Below are 6,605 nucleotides of genomic sequence, written 5' to 3' on the forward strand. Positions count from 1 at the left end.
TTCTTAAAAATTATTTCCTTCGACGAAACCTAGTATTATTACCACTAGAGTTTAGTCTATTATTCGTCGAGAGTAATTAATTGTCTAGCTATTATTACTATTATATAGGTGTTAAACAATACTTATATAACCCATAATAATAGCCCAAGTACTTATTATAAGTTCCTAATAACGTTACTATAATTAAATAAAAGCTATATTAAAAAAAGCGTAGGTGTAGCTCACTTACAGAGGGTTTTTATAGAAAACTAGGCTTTGCTTGGAGTAGCGTTGCCGAGCTGAAAAGCTCTTCTTCTCAGAGCCGTCGAGCACTCCGGGGCTTCCGCCTCGTGCTAGGGAGGTTCCCTAGGCTTTTCGGGGGTTTCGGGGCTAGAGAGAGGTTCTAAAGAGAGAGTAAAGAGAAGAATGAATGGGAAAGGTGTGAAGAAAATGAGGGAGGGAGAGGTTCTATTTATAGGGTGAAAAATGGCTGAACTTGGTGCCACATGTCACTATCTAGTGGCAAGCCTTGGAGAGAAAGCAATGGCCAAGATTGTGCCATGTCACCCCTTTTGCAGCAGCACCCTGCCAACTTCTAAACCCTGTAATTTTCGCATACGAGCTCCATTTTTGACATTCTTTATATCCACGCGTAGGTAAAAATAAGATCTACAACTTTCATTTTGACTCCATCGGCTGATTCTCGATCGATCTTAAATTTAACAGCACGAGGAGATTATACTGTTAAATGTCTGCGTAAAATTCATAACTTCTACATACAGACTCCGTTTTCGTCTGTATTTTTACCATTGAGTTCCTATTAATGAGAGATTCAACTCTCATTTAGGTCGCGTAATTCAAAACCCCCTCGAACTAAAATTCGAGTTTCGGGTCGTGCACTGCTAAGCCGAATCTTCGAAAAATCATAACTTCCTCATACGAAGTCAGATTTTGGCGTTCTTTTTATGGTTGTTCTTGATTTAACATAATCTACGCTTTGGTTCAGATTACTAAGGCTAAAACTCACTTTATCGTAAATTAACTTTTTACATCTCCCGGTGCCGTGTCGGTTTTGCCATAGAACTTCGGCGGACCATAAATTCTTCATTATAACTTGGATTTCGGCGTTCATTATATGTACGGAACCCTTGAGACATATTCTAAAACTTGGTTAATATTATTTAGTCTAAATAATCTTTTGTCTAAAAGTCGTTTTCGACCCCTATTATCTCTAAACTGACTAGCCCGGATCAACGGGCGTTACAATTATCTCCCCCTTAGGATGATTACGTCCCGGAATCATCAAAGAAACAGGGTTTAAATGATGACTCCATAAGTTATCTCTTCATCCTAAGTAATAACCATAACTTCTATGTCGCTTCGAACAAGTATCTAATTCTTGGACTCCCTGACTGCAAGCAGTGCTCGATCTTGCACCTGCTTCCTATCTCACGTTAGACTCCAAATTATGATCTACAAGGCACAATCTCGATCCTTGTTGGAGACTCCTTCTTCTTCTTAACAAACTTAATATAAGTTGTTTAATTACTAAAATGGACCGATGTGTCACATTCTAATGACCTATCATCGTATGTTGCAACGCTCAGACCCTGGTCTCTTAGAGTCAAATTCCGGAATGGAATGTACTTTCCTTCATGTTCTAATGTGATATAATCACATATTAGAAGGTAGTATTTCTAGCTACAAGCAACTATCGCGATACTGATATTGATTGCCTTGATTGTCTTTCACTTCTAGCTTCGAGCTTACCTAAGATGTTAAATCGGACTTGGTTCTCTGAACCATCTAACATACTCTTCTTAGTCGAACTCAATTTGATATGACCACTAGGGTCGGAATAACAATCATTTTCTTAGTCACTACCGAAACAATGGTAACAACATATTTGAATAAAATGAGATTAATTACTAGCTTCTTGGTAACCTTGTGACTTTCCCTGATCCAAGTGCGAGTCATGTGCTTCCGGTAGTATATGTTGGATTAGTGTCTAAGGCTGTAAGTATATTTGGTAAGTATTTGACCTGGTTGTGCATGGTCCTTTTGGGTTGCCTTCACCATAGCAACTTGATAGGATGATTTATAATGAGAAGAAATATTATTTGTATATTATTAGAAAAATATAAAGAATAATATTATTTGATTAACATAAGTCATAAATTAATTAGGAATTAATTTGGTGACTTAAAGAGGTTAATTAAATAAAGGGGCATAAACTGTCAAATGTGTGATAGTTGTATTTAGGGCTATGAATCCTTATGGAAAGAGGGGTGGACGATTTCTAAGGGTTAGGATACCTTAAAATCGTCCAAGGCCTTAATCTAGAAGGATCTTGGATTACTTAGGGCCTAAGTCATTCAATTAGGGTTTAAGGTGAAACCCTAGTAGCTCATAGTATAAATAGAACCCCTAGGATGAGGAAATCGGCCACTTGATCTTTTGAAGAAACCTTAGAGCCGATTTCTCTCCTCTCTCCTTCTCTTATCTCATCCTTTTGCTAAGTGGTGTTTGTAAGCCATTAGAGGAGTGACAATTGTGACTCTAAGCTTAAGAACAAGAAGATTCAAGCAAGTAACTTAAGGTATTCTTCTAGTTTTGGTTTCATATGATTTGATTCAATTATTTACACTAGATCTAGCCATGAAAGTCTTGGATAAAATGCATGTTTAATTAGAGAAACCTAGATCCAAGCATTAGGGTTTGCATGTGCACATAGGAAAGTTCTTATGGCTCAAACCCATCAGTGGTATCAGAGCTTTGATTGGTTTCTATTGAGTTGATGCATTGGTTGATTGCTTGTTACTTGAAAAATTCGATTTTTTGTGTTTTGCCTGATGAACTCGGCGAGTAGGCTCAACTCGGCGAGTCCATAGAGGTACTCAGCGAGTTCGAGCTTCAGACTTGGAAAGTTTCGGGATTTCTTGCTGTTTTTCTTATGGAAACTTGCCTTAATGTTTATGGTTCAATAAAATCCGAATTTTAATATATATATATATATATATGAGTATATTCTTGACCAAGAAAAGGATAATTACCAATTAGTTAAATAATAATTTCCTTATGTGATAATAATTGATTATTTGAATTGAATTGGTGAATTATTTTGCAAGTAATACCTAAATTAATCAAATATAGATAATTATGAAATTAATTGTTTAATTCAAATTATTTGTTATTTGATCCCTTATGTTTTGAAAAGTTTAAAACTTGTCCTCAAGGTTTGAAATTTAGGTTTTGTGATTAAAAGTTTAATTTAGACAATTTAAATTTCAAACCCTAGAATTTTACAAGTTTAAAATTCAACCCTATACTAATATTATATTACAAGCTTAATATGTATATATATGTATAATTAAAAATGCTAGTCTTACCGTTAGTAGGCCTCATTAACGAAGCCGGTCTATAAGGTGGGTATAAGGTTGCTGCCTATAAAATGGCGCTTAATGGGTGTACACTCACACCCACAAGGGATGCTAATCGTTATTATTTGACTTTTACTGATGATTACAGTAGATATGGATATGTCTACTTGATCAAGCATAAGTCAGAGACTTTCGAAAGGTTTAAGGAATTTAAACAGGAATTCGAGAATCAATTGGGCAGGAACATTAAGATGCTTCGATCCGATCGAGGAGGTGAGTATCTTAGTTCAGAGTTCCTTGACTATCTTAGGGAATGTGGGATTGTCTCACAATTGACACCTCCCAGGACACCACAGTTGAATGGTGTGGCTGAGAGGCGTAATCGAACCTTGTTAGATATGGTTCGTTCCATGATGAGTCGAGCTACGCTACCAATCTCATTCTGGGGGTATGCCTTAGAGACTGCCGCCCATATTCTTAATCTAGTCCATACAAAGAAAGTTGCCAAAACTCCTCACGAGATGTGGACTGGTAAAGTGCCTAAACTAGACCACATCAAGATTTGGGGTTGCGAGGCTTTCGTGAGACGCGAGACTCATGATAAGCTCGAACCTCGAAGCGAGAGGTGTATTTTCATCGGTTACCCACAGAAATCCTTTGGTTACCTCTTCTACAGACCTAGTGAAAATGTGGTCTTTGTAGCAAGAAGAGGAGTCTTCAAGAAAGAGAGTTTATAAGCCAAGGAGACAGTGGGAGGCAAATTGATCTTGAAGAAATTCAAGAATCAAGTGGTGAAGGAACTTCAAACTCTAGCCCTTAACTTGAGGAGGAAACTCCTGTTGAGCCAATTGATGAATCTGTACCTCTGAGGCATTCCACGAGAGTTAGGAGTGCACCTGAGCATTACTATGGATTCCATATTACTGCAGAAGGTGAGACACTTATTAGTGATGGAACACTAGTAAGTCAAGATGACCCTAACAGCTACGAGGAAGCCATGGCAGGCCCCGAGTCTGCTAAATGGAAAGAGGCTATGGATAGCGAGATACAATCCATGTATGACAATCAAGTTTGGAACTTGGTTGAGAATGTACCAGGTCGAAAGACTGTAGGGTGCAAATGGGTCTTCAAGAAGAAGACTGACATGGATGGTAAAGTACACACTTATAAGGCCAGACTGGTTGCAAAGGGCTTCTCTCAAATTCCTGGAGTGGACTATGATGATACCTTTTCTCCGGTAGCCAAGATTAAGTCTATTCGGGTTCTGTTAGCCATAGCTGCATTTCATGACTATGAAATATGGCAGATGGATGTCAAATCCGCTTTCCTTAATGGAAAGTTGGCTGAAGATGTTTACATGAGTCATCCAGAAGGTTTTGTCAGCAACAAGTACCCGAATAGAGTGTGTAAGCTCGAGAAATCCATTTATGGATTAAAGCAAGCACCTCGCAGATGGAATCTTTGCTTTGATGAGAAGGTCAAGGAATTTGGCTTTACTAGGAGTGAAGATGAATCTTGTGTGTATGTCAAGGCTAGTGGGAGTATAGTTAGCTTTTTGGTATTGTATGTGGATGACATACTACTCATAGGAAACGACATTCCAACCCTGCAGGAAGTAAAGTCCTGGCTTGGGAAGTGTTTCGCTATGAAGGACCTTGGTGAAGCTGCCTATATTTTAGGGATAAGGACCTTGGTGAAGCTGCCTATAGTCAGAGTACCTACTTGGATAAGGTGCTGAAGAGATTCAGCATGCAGGATTCCAAGAAAGGAGAGTTACCCATCCAGAGTAACACCAGATTGAGTAAGACACAAAGCCCTAGCACTGAGGCTGAGATAGCAGAAATGAGTCGAACACCTTATGCTTCGGCTGTAGGATCGATCATGTATGCTATGACGTGTACTCGACCCGATGTAGCCTTTGCCCTGAGTATGGTTAGCAGGTTTCAGGGGAACCCTGGCAGGGCACACTGGACTGCGGTAAAGAATATCCTCAAGTACCTACGGAGGACTAAGGACTGGGTCCTTACCCTCGGTGGGAGTGATGACTTGAGAGTAGTAAGGTATATGATGCTAGCTTTCAGACTGATAGGGATAATTTCCGCTCTCAGTCAGGCTGGGTCTTTACCCTAAACGGAGGAGCAATTTCTTGGAAGAGTTCCAAGCAAGAGACAGTGGCAGATTCTACTTGTGAATCAGAGTATATTGCAGCTAGCGAGGCAGAAAAAGAGGCGATATGGCTGAAGAACTTCATTGGAGACCTTGGAGTTGTACCAGCTATTAAAGAGCCGATGGAAATTTTCTGTGATAGTGAAAGTGCTGTTGCCTTAGCCAAGGAACCAAGGGATCACGGGAGATCCAGACACATCGACAGAAAATACCATTTCATCAGACATCGGATCGAAGAAGGACTCCTCGTGGCAAAGAGGGTATCATCAGATGAGAATCCGGCAGATCCCCTCACAAAGGGACTGACTCGGGTTAAGCATCTTCAGCATGCTCGGAGCATAGGGCTGAAGGATGATATTAGTTTTAGTAGTTAGATAACCTCGAAATTTGTAAAGTGTAATTGACATTTGATGATGAATAAAAATGTTTTATTTATGAGTAAGGTGTTGCTATCTCTTGTCGATCGTTTACTATATTTCTCTTGCATGTTTTGACTTCCAGAATAATTTTTGTTTGGTATAACATATTATTCAAACCTCCACAGTCGGTCATATGTCGGAAGTAGGTATGAATCAAGACTGTCATGTTTGGTTGTAGAGGTCTTGGACAAGGCTACAACAATCATGAGTGCTCATAAGTCCTGAGCATTGGACTCAACCCACGCTCACTGGAATCACTTCATGGAATTCTATCTCGAGTGATCGTGAGACGGTAATATCGTATAAGTCTTCAAACCTAGAGATATGATTTGTTACTTACAAGTTGGTTATGCATTGATTGTACGAAAAACACATTGGTAACTCGATGTTATAAATCGTGCTCTTGTGTGTAATTCAATGAGTGGTAGAACAAACATATGAGTCGAAGTTTATCTGTTCCTTCTTCGATTAGAAGCTGATATCTGGGCCCCTCGATGATTTTGTTTTGACCTATGTACCGGGCCCGGTCAGAACTAAGTTGATGTGTTCAATTAAGTTCTATGTCAAACAAATCGGAAATCGGGAAACAAATGCTGGACAATAAGCAAGACAGTGTTCCATGTATTTGTCCGGCTGATATCTAGAACAGAGGATTATATGA

This window comes from Lactuca saligna, chromosome 5 (genome assembly GCF_052625555.1).
Source record: "Lactuca saligna cultivar CGN05327 chromosome 5, ASM5262555v1, whole genome shotgun sequence".
Classification (NCBI taxonomy): Eukaryota; Viridiplantae; Streptophyta; class Magnoliopsida; order Asterales; family Asteraceae; genus Lactuca; species Lactuca saligna.